The 13,806-nt window shown below is 40.4% G+C and overlaps 1 protein-coding gene and 1 non-coding gene across 5 annotated transcripts in view; one reads left to right on the top strand and one right to left on the bottom strand.

Moving 5' to 3' along the window:
• Sil1 (SIL1 nucleotide exchange factor) overlaps positions 1-12,919 on the bottom strand; it is a 318,102-nt gene extending 305,183 nt beyond the window's left edge. For all 4 annotated transcript variants that reach the window (XM_071612326.1, XM_071612325.1, XM_027927476.2 and 1 more), the window contains exon 1: positions 12,736-12,919. The gene's annotated coding sequence lies outside the window, so the exon portion shown is untranslated. The remainder of the gene's footprint in view (positions 1-12,735) is intronic.
• On the top strand, positions 1,061-1,129 carry Trnaa-ugc (transfer RNA alanine (anticodon UGC)). Its single transcript has one exon. It is a non-coding gene; the product is annotated as a tRNA-Ala (tRNA).
• Positions 12,920-13,806: the final 887 nt, after the last annotated feature.

Below are 13,806 nucleotides of genomic sequence, written 5' to 3'. Positions count from 1 at the left end.
TCTTGCACACTTTACAATGTTTACTCTCTGGGACATAGAGCATTAAATTATATCCAAGGACTACATGAGTCCTTCCAATTCTATTCCACACTTACTTCTTTGCTAAAAAGATTTGTAACCTGGAAACAAAGCCCTCTGCCTAATAGCAGCAATAATTCTCAGCAAAGAATAGGAAACCAGATTGTTAATTCAAACTCCCCTAAAAGATATTGCCCAATGGAGCGTTAGCTTTAGCCCATCTAGAAAACAGAGAAACCTATTATTGATCCCTCGGTTTGTTTTTGTCGTTTTTCCAGAGAAGATAGGCTTATGTAATTTAGAGTACCAAAAAGTGGTGGGCTCAACCCAAAAGAGAAAAGAGACAACATAGGAGCTCCATTTCTATTCCAACTAAAACCTCTCTAAAACCCAGAAATTAAAAAAAAAAAAAAATCAAACAGAGAAGACTACCTTCCTGCCAAAAGAATTAAGAGAAAGGAGCAAGAATATAAGGTAAGGCTACCTTGATTAGTCACAACCCTACCCCGGCTATCTGTATGATCCTAAGAGAGTCATTTAGACTCTTCAACCCTTGATTTATTAATATAAAATAGAGATGTTGTAAGGATAAGATAAAACACTATATTTGATGGGGCTGGGATTATGGCTCAGTGGTAGAGCGCTCGCCTAGCACTTGCAAGGCCCTGGGTTTGATCCTCAGCACCACATAAAAATAAATAAATAAAGGTATTGGGTCCAACTACAACTAAAAAATAAATTTTAAAAAAAATACTGTATTTGAAAGCCCTTTGTAAATAGTATAGTTTGAAAACAGTGAAACTGTTTGAATGTACGTTAGGGCTGATAATTATTCCAAAGACCCCTGGCAAGAAACCCTTAGACTCTTCATGGAAATGGCGAGGCAAAGCTGTCACCTCTGAGAAGCAATCTAGTGACTGAGGGAAGGTATTTACAGAGAAACTAACACCTCAGAGGAGTAAAATGAGGACACAGTGAAATCTAAAGAGGAGACCATACACAGATCAGTACAAGTATGTTAAAAAAATAATAATGAGGGCTGGGGACATAGCTCAGTTGGTAGAGTGTTTGCTTTGCATGCACAAGGCCCTGGGTTCAATCCCCAGTACCATAAAAATAATAATAATAATAATCAGGGTGCGGTGGCACACACCTATAATCCCAATGGCTCAGGAGGCTGAGACAATAGAACTGCAAATTCAAAGCCAGCCTCAGCAATGGCAAGGCACGAAGCAACTCTGTGAGACCCTGTCTCTAAATAAAATACAGTGTTTGTGAAGCCCTGGGTTCAATCCTCAGAATCAAAATAATAATAATAATCATCATCATCATCATCATCATGGTTCAAATTTGAAAAGGTACATCAGTGAAAAATCAGTCTCCCTCATCCCCCATTTCTTCCCAAACCTCTCACCAGAGAAAGTCTGTTTTCAGTTTCTCATATGTTCTTCCAGAGATACTCTAGTTGGCTAGTTTCTGACTCAGATGGGAATTCCACTGGTGACAATGCTCTCAGACCTGGAAGGTAAGGCCAAGCAAATAAGCACTGCTGGGGGCACTTTGGGACTAAGAAAAGAATGAGAGAGCCAAAGAATGAGAGAGCAAAAGGTTCTGTGGAGGTACAGACTCCCTTCTAGTTATTATACTGCTATAATCTCTGGCTGGCCACATATGGATGGTAATTTTATATAATATATTGCCCTTTCAGTTGCATTTGTTCACGCAGAGCTCTGTCTCAGAGATGATATTAACAGGAATGATCTTTGGGAGCTTATGCTATATCAACCTGACCACCACGTTGCTGTGAGTAACCAGAAACAGTAACAACCACCAAATCTACCTCAGCAGAGACTAGGAAGAAGGATAAAATGCACAGAAATCCTAGGTTCCCCATCTTTCTAGGGACAAAAAGTCACTTTTCACAGACCAGTGAAAAACAAGGGAGAATAGAATGAAGCACAGTCCTTAGATGATGTTCTACACTCAACCAGAGCCAAACTTTTGCCAAAACTCCCTCAAAAACTTTCAGGTTATATCTCTTTATCTTCCACAAGGAACTCAAATATGTAAAATTCTAGGTTGCAAATGGGTAGTCTATAGGTCTAATCTGGGCCATAAACATGCTTTGGTTATCCCTGAGTATCTCACAAAAATCTAGATTTTTGGCTTCTCTTATAATAAGAAATTACAAGGCCACTAGAGCCATGTTCACTCAGGACAATGACAGGCTTAGTAACAGATGCCCCCCATGAAGCAACTGAGCACTTAAGTTTGACACAGGTCTACCATTTCCTGTTACTTTACACTCTATGTTCACCACTTAGCCCTGAAAACATCTGAGTTGGAGACCCACAGGCCAGTGAGTGACAGAGGAGGCTGAACAACTGGCAGGTACATAAGCTAACCAAATAGCAGGACTCTTGCATTTACAAGCACTTACCAAACACCCTCTCCATGCCAAGAACTGTGCTAGGGAATGGGTACCCAATGAGAAAAGAGGTATGCCATCTCTGTCTTCCAAGAACTTCTAATCTAGTTAAGAGCATAAGATATATTCTAAGGCATTCAATTGCTTCCGATATGAAGGGCTCTCATGCTAAATTCACTATGGCTAGGGATCAAGGAATACTTCAGGGAAAAAGTAAGATTTCAACAGAATTATTACCATTTCTCATTTTTTCATGAATTTATGGTATCTATATTATACCCTACTTTATGCTAGGGAACCCATAATAAAACATAGCCCATGTCCTTGAGCTGCTCATATAATACAAGACAACTAGGGGCTGGGGATGTGGCTCAAGCGGTAGCGCGCTCACCTGGCATGCGTGCGGCCCGGGTTCGATCCTCAGCACCACATACAAACAATGATGTTGTGTCCGCCAAAAACTGAAAAATAAATATTAAAAAAAAAAAAAAAAAAAAAAATTCTCTCTCTACAAGACAACTAACCAGAATACAGTGTGCTGAATTCTATAATCAAGGTGTTGCTATGGAGACATGGGAGGTATCAAGGTTCACTCAAGAAGGTAGATGTGGCAAAAAGTAGGGTACAAGATGAGAATCCTGTGGGCAAAAGAATTGGCAGAGACACAAACATGAAGCACGCTTAAGAGGACCACATGTAATAGTTATCAGGAATAAAGGGGACACGTGAGTAACAATACAGAATATAATTAAAGTGGCAGAAAAGGGACATGCTGCTATAGGCTTTGGAACACCAAGATAATCTGACACTTTTAAAATGTATTCAAGCTGGGCATTGGAACAAACCTATAATCCCAGTGACTCAGGAGACTGAGGCAGGAGGATTGCAAGTTTGAGGACAGTCTTAGCAACTGACCTACATCCCCAGCCCTATTTTTTTTTTTTTTTTAAGACAAAGACTCTCAAAATAAAAAGGGCTGGGGATGTAGCTCAGGAACTAGCAGGTACCAAAGAAGTCTTCCAAGCCTAAGAGTATTAAGCACCGAATATAGGAAGACCTAAAGTGGCAGTTTATATACACTGTCCTAGAGGAATCTGAAGTGGGAAATAGGAAAAAGTGACTACAAACACAGCACAGAAGTAATAAGACCAAGAAATATATTAAAGAGCTTATAAAAAAATTAATAAGACAATGGTATTTCTTTGAAAACACTCTAATTTCTACTTTTTACCAAATCAGATGGGCATTCCCACAAAATAATGAACTTCTACATTTTTGTTTCATTCAAAGGAATAAGGTATATGTAAAGGCTATAGTTATAGTGCTCAGATTTGTAAAAACTCAGTTTGAGATTAGTGTAATGGGATAGGCTTCAGGGACTTTTTCCCCACCCCCATTCCCACTGCACCAGTTTCTCTTAAAGAGAAAGTCAACTTTCACATAAAACCCATTTCAGTATATCTGTGCCTCCCTGATCTTGCACAAGAACCAGAAGAAATGGGCATACAAATCAGAGGAAATCTGGAACAGAAGTGAAAGTTCCCCTAATGATCCAAGTGCTTTCCAACCGGCTAAAGAACAGAAAAGAGAGACAAGGAGAATTACTCAGTATCAGAGGGTCCCATGCAGGCTCTGAACCAGCCATCCCTGTTCCAATAAAACCCCCGTATCAGTCACTATCCAGGAAACAGAGCCTGCTAGCTTACATACCCATTAGAGAGAACCCAGGCAAGGTAATAACTGACCCAAGTAGAAGATGACAGGAAAGCTACAATGTTCCATGCTATTCACTACTGATAACAGCAAGCACTTACATTGTGCTAGAGGAAGCACTTTCCACATATATTCTCTCAATTAATTCTTAAGACAGATACAAAAATAGGTATTCCTGTTATCTAAATCATGAAATTAAGGCTCAGAGAAAATAAGCCTTACAATCTGAGAGCTAGAAAGTAGTTAGCAAGAGATGAACCCAAGTGAGTTTGGCTCCAAAGTGTTTTTAAACCGGGCTGACATATATTCATTCTTTTTCTTTAGAGATGTATTCAAGGTTTGCTTGAGTCACCAGATAAGATCCACTTGTACATATGGCCCCATTTTTTTTTTTACAAAAAAAAAAAAAAACAGTTATTTGGCCTGAGTATTATTTCTTTGTTTCTAATGTTTTAAAAGACATCAAATCCCCTGAGGTAAGAGCAAAAAGAAAGACACTTCAGAGTGGTAGAGCACTTGCCTAGCACACATGAGGCACTGGGTTCAATCCCCAACACTACATAAAAATAAATAAATAAAGGTATTGTGTCTATCTACAACTAAAAAAATTTAAAAAAAAAAAAAAGAAAAGAAAGACACTTCAACATAAGTTTTGCATCTTGAAAATAGGAAAGCAGGGCTGCTCTGCCTACCCTGGAGATGCCTCCACGGGAGCCCACCCTGCCACTCCATTACTAGGGATTGAACCCAGAGGTGTTATAACACTGACCTACATCCCCAGCCCTATTTTTTTTTTTTTTAAGACAAAGACTCACTAAATTGCCCAGGCTAACCTCAAACATTGTTGCAATCCTCCTATTTCAACCCTGCCAAGTAGCTGGGATTACAAACTTGCACCACTGCATCCAGCATTCCCCTAGTGATTTCTAGCTGCAAAAAGCATCTTGTTTCTTTACATCACTTTAAACAATTCTAACAACTTTTACATCCATCTTCTGTGAGCCCGCTATCTTGTATCTAACTCTAACAATAAAGTCTCACTAATATGGGTGCCCTTCACTTCTTAGTGACTTAGTTTTGACATCGGTTAAAAAAATAATAATCCAGGCTGGGGATGTGGCTCAAGAGGTAGTGCGCTCGCCTGGCATGCGTGTGGCCCGGGTTCGATCCTCAGCACCACATACAAAGAAAGATGTTGTGTCCACCGAAAACTAAAAAATAAATATTAAAATTCTCTCTCTCTCTTTTAAAAAAAAAATAATAATAATCCATCAAATGCAAAACTGAGGCAGTGAACAAATTATAAGGGTATTCTCCTGACTTTTCACTCAAAAAATTATAAACAGCCATTCCTTGGTGCAGAACCATACCCAGTTCTAATGTTTGGAAGGAATAAAGACTTCTATGATGATCTCTTCCAGCCACAAAGCACCTTGTAGCAGCTGGGCCTGAGGATGGAGACTTCACTTCATAAATACAGTCAAAATCAACTCCCCATGAGTATGAGACTGGGAAGGTAGTAAGCATGAAGTCAACCTTAAATACCTTGCTGAAAAGCTGCCCCTAAAGCTTCCAATACCTACTACCCACTGGACTTGAAGCATGACCAATCAATACTGTCAGTATTGATTGTCCTACTTTGTTACTTCTATTGGACTAAAGCCTGCTCATTTTCTAGGACTTGGTCAGACAGCTGCTGCCGCCTTAGGAGCCTCACAGAAATTAGAAACATTTAAGCATGAGACTATCCCCAAAGTTTAAAAGAAAAAAATCTGTTTAAAAGTTCACTGGAGGCCAGGTCATAGCACAAGCCTGAAATCCCAGAGGCTTGGGAGGCTGAGGCAGGAGGATCGCAAGTTCAAAGATAGCCTAAGCAACTTAGCAAGGCCCTAAGCAATTCGGTGAAACCCTGTCTCTAAATAAAATATTTTTTAAAAGGCTTGGGATGTGGCTCAGTACCCCCACCTCCAAAATAAAAAACTTAACAAGTTCACTGGAAAGCCAGATACAATGTTCCATGCCTGTAATCCCAGCAACTCAGAAGGCTGAGACAGGAGGATAGCAGGTTCAAGGACAACCTCAGCAGCCTAGTGAGACTCTTATTTCAAAATAAAAAGGGGGCTGGGAAGGGAAGGGAAGAGAAGAGGCATGGGGTTAGAAATGATGGTGGAATGTGATGCACATTATTATCCAAAGTACATGTATGAAGACACAAATTGGTGTGAATATACTTTGTATACAACCAGAGATATGAAAAGTTGTGCTCTATATGTGTAATAAGAAATGTAATGCATTTTGCCGTCATATATAAATTTAAAAATTAATTAAAAAAGAAAAATTTAGAATACTAAAAAAAATAAAATAAAAAGGGCTGAGGATATTACTCAGTGGTAGAACACCCCTGAGTTCAAACCCCAGGACCACAAAAAAAAAAAATCCACTGGCATCAGTCTTCCTTACCAGAATTTTTTTGTATGCATCTCAGATTCTTCTTCCAGTTTCTATCATTATTTCCCCTCACAAGACAGAAAGGGCAAATTATTTGTGGAGAGAAAAGTGTCTGTATGTGGAGATCAGTTCACCGAATGCTGATAGTTCTCTGCCTATAATGATAAAAAGTGGTAATTAAAAGGCATAATCAAGGAACTGGGGTTGTGGCTCAAGTGGTAGAGTGCTTGCCTAGCACATGTGAAGCACTGGGTTCGATCCTCAGCACCACATTAAAAAAATAAAGATATTTTTAAAAAGGCATAATCAAGAACTTCTCAGTCACAACAGGGCCATCAAGCAGCCCCAGAAACATACCCCTCCTTGGGCCTAGGTTTTGGCTCAGTGGTAGAGCACTTGCCTAGCATACACGAGGCATTGGGTTCAATCCCCAGCACCTCAGGAAAAAAAAAAAAGTACAGTGCCCCTCAGTTCAACTGAGGGCAATTCCAGCCTCTTTAAAGAGTAAAAATCACTCTCCCCCCTCCATTCTCATTTCATTTCTTCTCTGACTCCCTTCACAGCTTTAGTGTTTAAAGAATAACTCCAGAAAGAGAAAACTTTTATTTTGAATTATTAGGAACATCAATATGCAAAGATAAGCGTCACTCTTAATAATACACATAATACACAATAATACACATACAAATAATCACAAACATCCAAAAGCTAAGTTTACCAGACCTTTTTGGTTTTACCCTGTAGAAAACGTACTCAGTGATTACAAACAACTCAGCAAGTTGGAAAATGGAACAAGCAGGGGAAAACTCACAGCTTTGACCCTCCTAAAGGCAAGCAGCTTAATCCTTTCCATGACAACCCTTAGCTACACTAGCCATCTAACAAAAAGGCCCAGACAGCAAAGGGTGACAAAGGCACTAGCCCCAAGGTATCTCCACTCTTGAAAACACAGTCATCTCTTCAACATCAGGGATTCTCTTTTGAATTAGTATCTCCCAACATCTTCCACAGGGTCTGGCACCTACTGGGGCCTCAAGAAAAGTGAGTGAGCTGGGTGTAGTGGCGCATGCCTATAATCCAGCAGTTTGGAAGGCTGAGGCAAGAGAATCACAGGTTCAAAGCCAGCCTCCTAGTGAAATTTTGTCTCAAAAAATAAAATAGGGAATGTAACTCAGTGGTTAAGTGCCTGTGTGTTCAATCCCTGGTACCAAAAAAAAAGAAAAGTGAGCAAAGTGGTCAAATATCCTGCTAATGATGCAATTTCACAGGGTGGAAATATAGGAGCACTCATGGAGTGGTACACCATGCAATGGAAAGAACTTTGGAGCCATAGCTAGGTTTAAATTCTGACTGCAGCAAGCTTTTTTTGTTGTTGTTGTAGTTGAGCACAATATCTTTATTTTATTTATTTATTTTTTTATGTGACGATCGAACCCAGGGCCTCGCACGTACCACCGAGCCACAACCCCAGCCCTGCAGCAAGATTTTTAACCTTGACAAATCACTTAATCTCACTAAATCTGTTTCTTCATCTATAAAATGAGGAATAATACCAACTGACATATAAGGTAGGTTAAAAAGTATAGATAACATTCCTCTGCTTTCACTAGTTTGCTATTTGAAGCACTGAAAAAGCTTACAATGAGAGTTATTTCTAGGTGAAAAAAAGGCCTTGATGATTATGTTAGAGAAATAATATAGGATATCATAATGAAGATAGTAAAAATTGATTCTTGGTAGAAAAAAATATTAGATATCATAATAGTGTGTGGCCATCAAAAGGGCCACAATACACAAACAAATACACAGCATATCTTTGGTAGTAAAATTTCATGGAGGGATAGGCAATTGCGGGGTGGGGGGGGTCTGAAAAAATGATAATGAGCAAAAGCTTAAGAAACACTTGATTAGGGGCTGGGGTTATTAGTGATACAGCATTTGCCCTAGGATGTGTGAGGCACTGGGTTCAATCCTCAGCACCACATACAAATAAATAAATAAAGGCATTATGTCCATTTACAACTAAAAAATTGAAAAAGGAAACACTTGCTTAGATGAGCTCAAAAGGATTGATCCAATAGTGCATAGTGATCAAGTTCATTAATTTGTATAATGGTCATGGATAGGATGACCAATTTGTCTCAGTTTTCCCTGGACTTCCCTGGTACAGGCACAGAAAGTCTCACATCTGGGCAATCCCTCTATCCTGGAATTGTTCACCTTTCCCATGGAAAATATCAATGAAGGCATTCCCATTTCACAAATGAGATCACCAAGAAACCTGGTGGATGTCATGAACGACTCAAAGCACTTCAGCAGCATTCCTAAGACTGGTATTTTCCAATTGCCCAGATATATGCACAGAGCTCTTTCCCCCTGAACCCCAAGGTTTTGGAATAGAATGTTACTTGTCCATTGTCTACGCCACTTCCTTTTTATCACCAAGTCCAAGGGCAATATTAGGAGAATAAGGACAGACACAGCCAGTCAACCAGCAGGATCACATCCTTGTCTATGAGCTTCCTGGTGGAACCCGAAGGAACTACAAGACTGGGCTGAAGGATGTTCTGTTGCTGCTGGATTCTCCCTATAACCAGGGTAGAAAACTGCATAAATGAGAACCCAGTTATAAACTCCTCACAACCTAGGAATACTCCATGAGGTCTCCACATGCATCTAAACAGATAGAATCTTTGATAAGGTTTTTGTCCCAAACTCAGTTATTTTTTTTTTTTAGAGAGAGAGAGAGAAAGAGAGTTTTAATATTTATTTTTTAGTTATCGGTGGACACAACATCTTTGTTTGTATGTGGTGCTGAGGATCGAACCCGGGCCACACGCATGCCAGGCGAGCGCGCTACCGCTTGAGCCACAACCCCAGCCCCCCAAACTCAGTTATTTTTGGTGCTAGAAATCAGGGGTTACCCAAAGTCTCACCTGAATGAGACTATTTGCCTCTTTCCCTACATAGTACTGAAACTCCTGGTAAAAGTAAATGAAGAAAAGGGTAGGACATCCTCTCTTTAAACCACATATAATTAAAATATGATGCTCTCTGCTGTAGAAGACTAAGGCTTGCAGCTTAATGCCGACTCAGAGAATAGGATAAAGTATTCATCCTTGCTTAGAAAAGATTAGCTCCACAAGGACAGGTCTCCAAATTGACACCAAATCCAGGAGTTAGAGATGCCTGTGCTACAGAGCATGATCTGGGCACCAGTAGAGGCGCCAGAGAAAAATTCTCAGGAATACATGACCATTGTAAGAATGTTCCGGATTAGCTCTCCAAAACAAAAAGGCTTACTCCACAAGAGACTAGCAGACAGCCTCTGCAACACAGCTTCACTTAGAAAAAGACAGAAAATAAAGAAAAAGGCAAGAGGCAGGATAAGCAGGTCAGAGTATTAATTTATAAACATGCAAAAGAGAATCGACCTATTTGAGAAAAGGTATAACAACTTCCCTTTAGAGACTGTCACGTTCTTCTGAATTAATAGCAACTCCTTATTCTTTGAGAAGGAAACAAACATTTATTGCATTCCTGTGTCCCAAGAGTTTTCATATGTAACGCCCCACTTAACTGTCTTTTTAAGTATTCCCACTTTATGCAGTAGAAAACTGCTGCTAAGGGGTGAAGTAACTTACTCAAGATCTTATGGCTACTAAGCGGTAGACTCAGAACTAAAACCCATGTTCACCACACTCCAGAAATCTGTTATGTCCACTTCTAAAAAAAAAAAAAAAAACGGTTAATTCATCTGAAGACAAGTCAGGTGACAAGATTGATTAACCATGTCATTTGGAATTTAAAGCAAAAAATATCTCTGAAAACAATTCCAGAGGTGAGCTACTACTTCGGAAAATGGCCCTATCCCTTAAGTGATGCCTCCTCTAACCCTCACAACCCACATCACTCTAAAGGAGAGCAACACTGGAGGATTAAGTTCTGGTGTATTTGTTATCATAAAATCCATTGTTACTTTTCAGCTTTACTCAGTCTTTTTTCCTGCTGATGAAACACACCAGTACTCAAAGTTGACACCAGAAGAGAAGCAAGTTAACAACTGGCCTTCAGAAAACAGCAGGAAAGAGGTAGAAAACAGATATCAAAGTACCAAGCAATTTTTCATTCATGGTTTGCCATATGTCTAACACATTCCCCATTCCCATCATCTGTAAAATGGGGACAGTCTTTTTTATTGCCAATTTCATCGGTATATGTATTAATTAGCAAATTAAACTCACTAAATATTTGAAAAAAAGTTAAGATAAATCTGGTGTGGCAAAACTATCTTTAAAAATCCAAAGCAAGGGGTTGGGGTTGTGGCTCAGTGGTAGAGTGCTCACCTAACATGTTCAATTCTCAGCACCACATATAAGTAAATAAATAAATAAATGTCCATCAACAACTTTAAAAAAAAAATCCTTTTTTAAAATTTTTTTTTTATAAAGGTCCAAAGATGAGTAGCCTGTAATATCATCTACTTGGGATGCTGAAGCAAAAGGATCACAATTTCAAAGTCAACCTTCACAACTTTAGTAAGCCCATCTTCAAAAAAAAGTATATGGGACCGTGGCTCTGTGGTAGAATTGCTCTGGATTCCACCCTCTACACCCTACCAAAAAAAAAAAAAAAAACCCAAAGGCCATGTTCTCAAGTGAAACCACAGACCAAGTTCTGACCCATGTTACACAAATATCAATCTTTTTTTTTATATTTTTCAGTTGTTGATGGACCTTTATTTTATTTATTTATATGTGATGCTGAGAATCAAACCCAGTGCCTCATACATGCCGGGAAAGCAGTCTACCACTGAGCTATAACCCCAGCCCACAAATATCAATCTTAATATCAGTACACCCTGGCTTCCATTAAATTTATCCAGTCCCCAAGTGCAGATATGCATCCATGGGAAAAGAAAAAAAAACTGGGGTTCAGGGAAAGCTAAAAAGACACACAAAACATCTTTCACACTGTCACAACAAACAGTGTTACTATCTGTAAACACAGCAGTTTCTTCTCAGCAAATATGGAGGATTCACTTTCCTCCCTGCCTACTTAGTCTCGGTTAATCTAACCTCCTTCCATTACTCAAAGCAGCTGCAGTTCTGCTTTGTTTTATTGAGATGGGAAAGCCAGCTGGACTTCAATCAAAGCCAGGCATTTTAAAACATTAGAAAACTGACTTTACATGAGTCATATATATGTGTGTGTATATATATGTGTATATATGTGTGACCTTACATGAGATGAGTCATATGTGTGTGTATATATGTGTGTGTGTGTATATATGTGTGTGTGTGTGTGTGTGTGTGTGTGTGTGTATTTTTTTTTTTTTTTAAGATATCAGTCTTCCAGCTTTTCCAGTGCAAAGGAAGCCCTTCCTGGCTTCTTGGCCTTCTTTCCTGATGCCTGGCCTCTCCCATCCTGACACTCATTCCAGCAGCTCATCCTCCTGGCTTTTGAAGCAGAGTTTCTCAAAGCAAGGATTCCGGGACCACCTGAATGAGAACCACCTGAGATGGGGACTACAGATGCCCATGAACCATCTTTTCCAAAGTGCCTTAAGGTAAAACACAGGGATTATGCACAAATTCCCTAGGTGATTTCAAACACACCAAAGTCTGTAACCTCTACGTTAAAGACAGATCTTCCAACTGCCAGGACCAAGGAAATCACGCAATAGGAGAGTAGAAATACTAAGCTGACAAGGCTCAACTTCACAGGGTGAAGACACACAGAGGTCTCTGTCAAAAACCAAAATGTCAATACTTGGAGGGGCCTTGGAGATCAACACCTAATCCACCCTTTCTTTGGGACAGATGAGTAAAACTGAGACCGGGACAAAGAGGATAGGGATCAAATAAACTAAGATGCAGAGCCAAAAGCCAGACTGGGTCTCCCACTGCCTCATCTCCTGGAGACGTTTTCGATGGTAAAGGCAGAGAATGCAGCTAGAATTTCTAGGACCCTTTTGGACATTTCGTTTTGGAAACGCTAGCGGGGAATGTGTTAGGGCCCCCAAACACTATAGGGAAGGAGCCGAGGCCACTGGCGGGAGGAGACCGGGACAGCGTCCTTAGCCCTCCCGCCCAGCTCCAGGGCCGGGCAGCCCTCACCGCCCCTACCTTCGGCTTCCAGCACGGCAGCCGAGGGGCAGACACAAACCCCACAATTCCAGGCGGCCACAGCGGCAACCAGCTCCCCGTGCGCAAATGCGGCAGCAACCGTCTGAACCCGTGAGCGCGCGGCTATTACGTCGCTCCCAGCTTCGCCCAATTGTAGCCACCAGGACCGCCGATAGCCGCCTCGCCCCGCTTCCGCAGAATCGCGAGCCCCGCCTCCTCCGTCTTTTGCTAAGGCCCGTCCCCATCGCCTTCCTACGCGGATTCCGGGACTTCTTTTTTTTTAATGTCCCTCCGCCAGGATGAGAGAAGTCTTAAAGAGAGACCTACAGTCCTGGTTTTGCTTCCAAGCTAGAAGTTCGAAATTTCTTGATTTCTTAAAGCCTGATTTCCTCCTAGCAGGAGGATCCTGCTAGGAAACCGGAGGGGGTGGAAGATAAAAATAAATCAAGCTGTTAAGACTCAGTAACCAAAATCGAATGTCAAGCAATAAATAGTCCTTTGGAAATTCATTCAGAATAAGACCACCTGTAAATCACCCGCTTCATATAATTGCGTATTGTGTAAATTTTTTAAACTATCAGTTATTTAAAAAATAAGAGGTCACCTGCAGTTCTAATCCTGCTGTATAACTGTCTTGTATGTGCCAGGTGTTCCACATACATTTACTTCTCATAATTTCCTAAGATGGAAACTGCCATTCCCTTTTTATAAATGGAGAGACTGCAAGAATTTATAAAGTTACACAGTCAGGAGGTGGTAGAACCGGGAATTCAAGCTAGATTTAGGTGCCTCTTAAATCCTATTCTATTTCCACTATACCTCCTGGTAGACCTTCCTCTTGCCTAGACATGCTAAGCCTGACCAGCGAAATGGAGTACTCTGCTACCTTCACAGCCCAGACACAGTGATTAGTGAGTGATTCCTAGTTATTTGTGAGAAGAGAAAAGGATCATCTAAATATCTGCCAAATAATCCAAATGATAGGTATTCACCAAGAGCCAATAATCAAATATCTCTGGAGTTCCTTTCCCTTCTCCATATATTGTGTGAGCTTCCAGCTGTCAACTTACC

Source organism: Marmota flaviventris, chromosome 5, assembly GCF_047511675.1.
Source record: "Marmota flaviventris isolate mMarFla1 chromosome 5, mMarFla1.hap1, whole genome shotgun sequence".
Classification (NCBI taxonomy): Eukaryota; Metazoa; Chordata; class Mammalia; order Rodentia; family Sciuridae; genus Marmota; species Marmota flaviventris.
This window is presented reverse-complemented; position numbering and strand designations above follow the sequence as displayed.